Source organism: Hemibagrus wyckioides, linkage group LG20, assembly GCF_019097595.1.
Source record: "Hemibagrus wyckioides isolate EC202008001 linkage group LG20, SWU_Hwy_1.0, whole genome shotgun sequence".
In the NCBI taxonomy this organism is placed as follows: Eukaryota; Metazoa; Chordata; class Actinopteri; order Siluriformes; family Bagridae; genus Hemibagrus; species Hemibagrus wyckioides.
The window spans coordinates 19,211,434-19,220,973 of NC_080729.1; the positions used below are offsets into that span (position 1 = coordinate 19,211,434).

The 9,540-nt window shown below is 32.4% G+C and overlaps 1 protein-coding gene across 4 annotated transcripts in view; it reads left to right on the top strand.

Annotated features, from left to right (window-relative positions):
• The window catches only part of fgf12a (fibroblast growth factor 12a), a 66,373-nt gene extending 65,444 nt beyond the window's left edge, over positions 1 to 929 (top strand). For 2 of the 4 annotated variants that reach the window (XM_058372732.1, XM_058372731.1), the window contains exon 5: positions 1 to 926. This exon is cut by the window's left edge and continues 2,030 nt beyond it. The gene's annotated coding sequence lies outside the window, so the exon portion shown is untranslated. The other 2 variants (XM_058372729.1, XM_058372730.1) reach the window with 1 other exon arrangement.
• The last annotated feature ends 8,611 nt before the right edge of the window (positions 930 to 9,540 follow it).

Genomic DNA, 9,540 nt, shown 5'->3' on the forward strand with positions numbered 1-9,540 from the left:
TGGTGGTGGTGTGGACGGGGTTGTTTTTGGGGTGTCACAAACCAAGAAAAAGTTCCAGAGAAAAAGAAAATAAAAGTTTCTCCGTTTGAGAAAGCTCTGTACGCTATTCACCAGTCTTCCACTAGGGGCAGCAGTGAGCGCTGAACCCGAGAGTCTGCCGCAAAAGAGGTGACGGAATTTATTTATTTATTTATTTTTTGCAAAGGACTCAAAAAACGCATGAATCAGGAATGCTGTGTTTCTTCTTAATCTAGAATAGACATGCGAGGGGATTTGTGTGTGTGTGTGTGTGTGTGTGTGTGATTCAGAGGACATGAATGATGAGAGAATAACTGTCTCAAGACCTGAAAGGTGAAGATGAGGCTAAAAAAAAAATGTAAAAATATATTTAAAATAATTTTATTTCCTTTTTTTTAAAATTTCATTTCTTTCTTTTTTTTGCCGTCTAAAAACAGAATTTTATTTTTCACCTTTGCAGATGTTTTCACCTTTACCAGAACACTATTATATAAATATTAATATGCATTATGAATTATTATGAGATGTACAAAAAAATAAAAATTAAATATATGCATTGATATTAAGAAGAATGAAGTTAGAGATTGTTTAAGAATAAAGGTATGATAATAAAGATTTCACTCTGGTCCCGGGATTTATTTATTTATTTGTTTGTTTGTTTGTTTGTTTATTTTAAACGCGAAGAACGAGAGGATTCGCAGTCAAACGAAAATGAAACGTCATTCGAACCCGAGTGCTTCAGACAGAGCTGCTGCTTCATCCCATGTGTAACGCTGTAAATTAAAGTGCCAATCCAGTCCAGAGCGCGAGGGTTTTTTTGGGGATGGTGCTCCTGTGCCCTTCATCCTCCCGTTGTCATGGAAACAGACTTTTTCTCCCGAGGACGAGAATGATTGTGTGTCTGACTTGTACTGAGTGTGTGTGTGTGGCTTCAAATCTATGTGTGTGTGTGGGCAAGAAAATGTGTGTATGTCCATGCTACAAATGGGCTGCTCACCTCAGTGCCAAGCACCAAATGTTATATCAGGTGTTCCTCTAATGACACTGTGTGTGTGTGTGTGTGTGTGTTTTCCTCTCTGAGATGCTATCACACAGCTCAGCTCCTTCATTAACCCCCTCTGGTGCAGTCGGAGGTAGAAGACCTTCGGAGTAAGGAAGGTCAGCGAGATGAAAAGACGAGCAGAAACACAGCCTGAGTTTAGAAAAGTTTCATTTTTAACCAGGAAAATGAGGAATTTAATTTCATTTGATCATACAGTAGATTTTTCTGCAGCTAAAGTTTATATCCAAGTTGAAACAGAATTCACGGCGAAATGTTTATAAATATAAATGTAAATAAAACATTTGAAATAATGTTATTTTTATTCTGAATGTTTATTCATTTTAAATTTATTTATAAATATTTATAGATATAAGATATAATAGATATAAATGTAATTTTAAATGGTGTTATTTTTATTCTGAATTCCTATTAATTTGTATTTATAATTTATTTATTTTGTTTTTGTTTATAAGCTTTATTAATAAATATTTCAGAAAATATTAGAACAATAAATATAAATTTAATTTAGTTTTTATTCTGAATTTTATATTAATTTCTATTTCATTTCTAATTTTATTTAATTTTTATTTATTTACAAACTTTGTTTAAAATATTTTAAATAAAAAATATTTTAAGAATAAATATAAATTTTATTTTTGTTTATTAATACACTTTATTTCTAAATATTTGAAAAACAAATGTAGGAATTGGGAATAAACATAAATATACATTTAACTTTAAACTTTGCTATTTTTATTCAGAATTTTTATATTCATTTTAATTTTTTTGTTTTCAATTTTATTTTATTTTTGTTTCTTTAAACACTTTATTCATTAATATTTAAAAAAAATATATTTTAGGAACGAATATAAATTTTAACGAACATAAAATTGTTTTATTCTTATATATTTATAAACTTATTTACAAATATTTTAACAAATATTTTAGCAATTAATATCAATTTTATTTTAAACTTTACCATTTTTATTCTGAATTTTTCTATTCATTTGTAGTTTATTGACAAGCAGTCGTACCGTCTCAAGCAAAAAGTACCTAGTGTAAGTGTGTAGTGTGTCATTTGGGACATGGCCATCACCTTTTAGGACATCTCACACATTAGACAATGCCTTTATACCTTTATTTCAGTTTATTGCTACATGGATGAGATGCTGATGCTAATGACGAGCGATTAACCTTCTAGCTGTTAATGCACAGTTTACATCTCCATCCCTGATTATAAAGGCTTTATTATTACCTCTTGAGGATTTGTTTCTTATTGAGCGCCTTATTTACCTGAGGGAAAAGTCTTCCTAGGATAGATTCAGTCTCTCCTCGTGCCTGACTGCCGGCTCTGTTCATCGTATCACCGGGGAAACGAAGAACAGATTAGCTGATTGCTTTTTTGAGCTGATGAAGGACTTTTAGACTTTTGTACGCTGCATCCAACTTTTACTAGCGCGGCGGTATCGATGCCAGTGCTGGTGTAGCTGTAAGACTTTGGACAGAGACGATAAGTGAGGCCCTGGGGTCTGCTAAAGAAAAGCCTAACAGCAGCGGCTAATAAAAAACACAAAAGATACACAAAAGGAGAGCAATAAACCATCCCGAGTTTTCCCCGCAGCCGCGGAACCGACGAGATCTGAAAGGAGAACGCTTGAGGGAGAAAGAAATAAACGTGTTCTGTGGTTAAGAGACCCGAGAACAGAGCTGCAGTACATGGGAAAATGTTTGAGATAAACGGTGTTGAACCCTCACAAGGTTCTATAACAGATCTACAGCTACAAATACCTGAGAAACCTGGGAACCTGAAGGTAGAAAGTAGGACAGAAACATCAAAGTATCTGCAGGGAGGAAGACAGGTCCTGAAAATACAGATGAACAAGAAGAACCAGATCAAAGCACGCCAAAGCTGCTGAGATCAGCACACGGAATAAAAAACCTTGGAAGAAAACCAGACATTTAGAACCTTTACGAGTCCCTCAGAGGCAACCTTGAAAGATAAGTGTTTCCTTTCAGAAAGGTTTCCAGGTAGAACCCTATCAGGAGGCTAAAAATTCTTAACTAGTTGATGAAGAACCGTCAAAGAACATGTTTTCAAATGCAGCGAGAAGATTCTAGGGTTCTAGGTGTTTAGGAGAAAACAATAAATGAAAATCACGCTCATACGTAGTTCCATACAGAGCATACACTCATCACAGGTTCCTCAAGGGTTCTTTAAGAGCTCATTGGCTAATGATCTTCCAAAAACGTGTTCTACCTGGAACTCATGCCTTCTCACTAAACAGATGTTTGGAATTCGAGACTAGAGGATGTGTTACAGCGTCACAGGAAGACCGGATCCCAATTACTGTTGCTCTTTTACAGAGAACAACGTCAGCTTTCTTCCATCTCCTCTTTTCTCCTCTTACTTTCTCCTTGTGTGGTTAGATCCATGGGGATTCTCCCGTTTTGTTTATTCTCGTTCTCGGTCTTTGATGGAGAGCCTCAGTCACAGCTGGAATGGAGAGAGAGCCTCATTAAAAAAATAATTGGTTCCCCAATCATTACCACGTGGCATCGTTTGATCTGAGAAGAAAAAACAAACCCTGCTTGAGCTGAAAGATTTGCTTTTCATGCATTTCAATATGAAGTTGATCCAGCATGCTGTGCCTGTTTTCCATAACCAGTACCTACAAAAGAAGACCTGGGATCCTTGGAGGTTGCTGGGTGATGACATCATTTCCTGTGAGACACTAGATTTAACAGTAAACACAAAACCGCAGCATTAATATAAACGCTTCGTAGCCTCATTCACGTCTTTCCTTGTTTGGTTCTCTCGTTATTCTGGTACGATGAAGAACCCAAAATCCAAACCCATTAATTACTCCTAAAGATTCTTCTAACCTTCTCTGAGGAACCGTTGTCCTAGGAAAGGTTTAGAAGCTAGGAACCCTTTCATTCATCATGCAGTTAACCCTTAAAGAACCCTAGAAGAACCCTCTCAAGCCTTTTCAATAGAGGCGGTTGTCTGACCAGTAGGATGTAATTTCAAATCCCGGTACAGTCTGAAATATAAAGGCTTCAGGAAGAACAATTTTCACAGTGATGCCACTGGAGAACCTTTTTTACCTTCCAGTAAAGACCCTTCTTTTTCTCACTGCCAGAAAGTACATTTTTCCACTACAAAAAAATGCAATAAAAATGTTCTACAGATGTTAAAGGTTCTTTATAGAATAATACACCCTGACTAAGAGCCTTCATTTTTAAGAGTCATAATACTAGGAACAACATGTAGTCCTCAGCTCTGTCTTCAGATTGTTCTCTGCTTGTCTTGGAGCAGCAAATGTTCCAGAAAAATTTAGGGAAAATAATACCCATTTCTTTTCCTTCTTCACATATTTTAAAGAACCAGAAAGTTCCACATTGCTAAAGTTTTATATTCTGGACAGTTTTTTTTCCTTAACGGAGTGACAGGAGGCATGGAGGACCTGTCTGATTCTGTTCACAGCAGTCTGACACCCCCACACACACACACACACACACACACACACACATACACACACACACACACTCATCTCCAGCTTTATTCCCACACAGCTGACATCTCATCAAAATTCTGATGAGTCACACTGACAGGGTTTTTCAGACCCACTGCTGAATGAGTTTTCAAAACAGTGTATAAAACAAGTCCCAGAGAACTGCTGGAACCAGAACCGGAACCGGAGCGTTCTTACATCTTTACTGAGGCCGTATGGGAGCACTGAACATTTTCAAATGAACGCATGAGAACACACGAGAATGTTCTTTATATCTAAAAGTGTCCAGGCCATCCATCAGGTCCAGACTCCAGGAGGGTTGAGAGTGGACATTATACATACAAATGTTATAATAATCATTCAGATATAGGATTTCTTCTACTACTACTACTACTAATAATAATAATTATTATTATTAAGAAAGAAAGAAAGAAAGAAAGAAAGAAAGAAAGAAAGAAAGAAAGAAAGAAAGAAAGAAAGAAAAAATGAAATAAATTTTTTAAATTATTATTTATTATTTATTAAATAATACTTATAGTAATACTACTACTAAAATTATTTTTTTAAAATCTACTACTACTACAAATTATTATTATTATAATTAAGAAAGAACAAAGGACAAAAATAATACATATAATAGTAATACTACTGCTAAAATTTGTTTTTTTAAAAAATATATTACTAATACTGCTAATACAATAATAATAATAAGAAGAAGAAGAAGAAGAAGAAGAAGAAAGATAAATAGTTTTTTAAATAAATAGTTTTAAATAGATTTAAATAGTTACATTAATTAAAAAAAAATACTTATAATAGTAATACTACTACTAAAAATTATGTTTTTTAAAAATATATTATTAATATATTATAATATATATAATATATTATATTATATAATATATAATAAATTAATACTGCTAATATAATAATAATAATAATAATAATAATAATAATAATAATAATAATAATAATAATAATAAAAAAAATTATAAGAGTTAAATAATTTTTATATCAAAATTAATACCATAATACAATAATTATAGTAATACTACAACTAAAAATTATATTTTAAAAAATACTACTACTACTACTAATAATAATAATGATAGTAAAGAAATGATTTTTTAAAATTAAAAATAATACTTACAACAGTAATACTACTGCTAAAAATTATTTTTTAAAGATTTTATTATTTATATATTTTTAAAAACTCTACTACTACTAGTACTAATAATAATAGCAAACAAATTAAATTAAAGATAATATTAATAATTGTAATAATACTACAACTTCTAATAAACAAATAATATTATTATTTATAATAAATAAATAAATATGATTATTATAAAAATATTAAAATAATATTTGTCATACTACTACTACTACTAATAATAATAATCTTAGTAAATATTTCTTATTTATATATTATTTTTTAATATTTACAAGAAAAAATCTGCCAAATAAGAAACATTAACATTAAGTGTTAAATTCTGCACTGAACTGTGTCATATCTTATGTAATTTATATAAAACGACTCATCTGAAATGCGTCAGTCTAGTGTTAAATCCAGCATCACTGCAAAATAAATAAATAAATAAATTAAAAAACATCTTTCCTGAAGCCGTATGGGAAGACTGAACATTTTCAAATGAATGCATGAGAACACACCAGAATGTTCTTTACATCTGGAGAGTTTTTCCTCGTCACCGTCACCTCTGGCTTCCTCATTAGGGATAAATTTAGCACAGTAAAATGAATATCCTGGATTTTTATATATTTCTGTAAAGCTGCTTGGTGACAACGTCCGTTGTTAAAAGTTGTGTCCAGACATCAGGCCATCGGCTCCAGACTCCTGGAGGGTCAAGAGTGGACGTTGTAAAATCTGCACTTTGAGCTCATATATTATGGATGAATCATTACATAATTACAGAAACTCCAATATAATGTAATGACAAAAATCTGTCCAAATATTTATCTGACTTTATATATGCAAGGATTCAGTGTAAGAAATTAATCCACAATTATTAGGCATAACATTATGACCACCTGCCTAATATTGTGTTGGTTCTGTTGTGCTGCCAAAACAGCCCTGACCCGTTGAGGCATGGACTCCACTAGATCCCCGAAGGTGTGCTGTGGGATCTGGCACCAAGATGTTAACAGCAGATCCTTTAAGTCCTGTAAGTTGCGAGGTGGAGCCTCCATGGGAGCCTCTAACTTACAGGACTTAAAGGATAATTTTGATAGATACTGACCACTCCTCGAATGTCCGAAATCTTCATGAAGCGGAACAGAACTGGAGCTGGAACATCTCTAGATGCCTCGGGATCCTCACAGGGTCGACATCTCAATGAAGGTCTGAAATCTTCATGAAGCAGAGCAGAACTGGAGCTGGAACATCTCTGGATGCCTCGGGATCCTCACAGGATCGACATCTTCTCACTGAAGGTCTGAAATCTTCATGAAGCAGAACAGAACTGGAGCTGGAACATCTATAGGTGCCTCAGGATCCTCACAGGGTCGACATCTTCTCACTGAAGGTCTGAAATCTTTATGAAATGGAATCCAACTGGAGCTGGAACATCTCTAAATGCCTCGGGATCCTCACAGGGTCAGCATCTTCTCACTGAAGGTCTGAAATCTTCATGAAGCAGAACAGAACTGGAGCTGGAACATCTCTAGATGCCTTGGGATGGGTAAAAAAAGAGTACCAAGTGGAGAGAAATTAGCGTAGCTGCTGTTCATAACATTAGCAAGCAGGAAGTTGATACAATAAAAAATAAAACCTTGTCAGAAATCAGGAAACACCTAGACGTCGCATTGAAAGCCATGAAAACATTCTTCCTCATTAAGTCCGCTAATATTTCGTCCAGATATATCTCTGTACTCCATAACAGAACAAAGTACAGCTTCACCTCCAGACTGACGGAGCAGATGAAGGACGGTGAGTTCATCCATCAGCTTCATCCAGCAGGTGAAAGCAGCTTGCTGACAGGAGGAGGAGAAAAACAGGAAGCAGCCTGGACGCCTCTCACGCCTTAGACGCCTCTGACGCTGAGAAAATTCATGAAATCTTTAGACGCCGTGTCTTTGTCCTCTACTCCGCCCTGTCTCTCTGCTCCACTCCGGATATTTACTCACACTCATTAATACCACAGAGAGATATTCGGACAGGATTAGGAAGGAGTACATCAGAGGGACGGCTCATGTTGGACGTTTGGGGGACAAAGTCAGGGAGGGCAGATTAAGATGGTTTGGACATGTCCAGAGGAGGGAGAGTGAGTATATTGGTAGGAGAATGTTGGACATGGAGCTGCCAGGCAGGAGGCAAAGAGGAAGGCCAAAGAGGAGGTATAATCTCCATGAGAGCTTTTTATTTTTAAACAAAATGACCCAAAGCACCAAAGCTCCACGTTTTGCTTTTTAATCCATTGATATTTATATTTGAAAAAATAGCTCCATGAATCATCTGCAGACTCAAACCAGCATCATTAATAATAATTACAGGATGTAGAGCTTAGTGTCTGTTCTACACATTTCTCAAATACCAGCTTTATTTAGTTAACAGTTCACATGATAGGAGGATCATTAATCAAATAGAACATTATCATGATTTACACAATTAAGGCTTTAAAATTTCTTCTGTTATCAGCTGAGGATTTTTTTTTGCTTGTTTCTAGAATACCAAAGAAACATTTTAACATTAGAAAAAAACATTTGCATTTGAAATGAGTAAAAATATTTAGAAATAGGTTTAATAATCATCCAGATATAGAATTTATTCCACTACTACTATTACTACTACTACTACTACTACTACTAATAATAATAATAAGAAGAAGAAGCTATAAATAAATAAAGAAAATAATTAATAATTAAATACAATTATATTATTACAAAATAAATTATAAAATAATATTATAATTTTTTTTTTACTAATAATAGGAATGCTATTACTCATAATAATAATAATAATAATAATAATAATAATAATAATAATTAACAAATCAATAAAATTACATGTTTGAAAATGTAAAAATAATACAAAAAATAGCAATATTACTATTATTACTATTATAATATACTATTATATATATATATATATATATATATATATATATATATATATATATATATATAATCTACTACTTTTACAACTAAAAATAAATATAAATAAATAAATAATAGTCAATAATAATACATTTAATTACATTTTAAATAATATTAATAATTGTAATACTGTTACCACTACTAGCTCTACCTCTACAAATGAAGAAACAATTGAACAAACAAATAAATTAAACAAATAAATTGTTTTTTAAAATGTAAAAATAATATTAATAATTGTAATACTGCTACTATTATTACTTCTAACTCTATAAAATACTAAATAAATAAATAAATAAAAGTAAATAAGTAAATATGTAAATAAATAAATAAATAAATAAATAAAAAAACATGATTATTATTTTTTTAAAATATAAAAAAAACAATAACAATAATTATAATACTGCTGCTACTACTACTACTACTTTTGAACTCTACAAAATAAATTGATAAATAAATAAATAAATAAGAATATTATATAAAAAATAAAAAATAATACTCATACTACTACTACAAATACTACTACTACTACTACTAATAATAAATATTTCAAAAATTGATTATATTCAAGATGAATTAAATAAACTGTTTCAGGTTATATTAAATATATTCAAGATATTTTCACTTGCTAAGATGACTTTTTTTTTTTAAATTCCAAGAATAAATCTGCCAAATAAGAAATATTAACACATGTTAAATTCTGCCCTGAACTGTGTCCAATCTCATATAATTTATATAAAAGAACTCATTTGAAATGCGAACAGTCTAGTTTTAAATCCAGAAACTTCATTTCTGCTGGGATCTTCTGTGAAAACACGATTACGCTCCGAGTCCGAGAAAGAGCGGAATAAGGAGCGT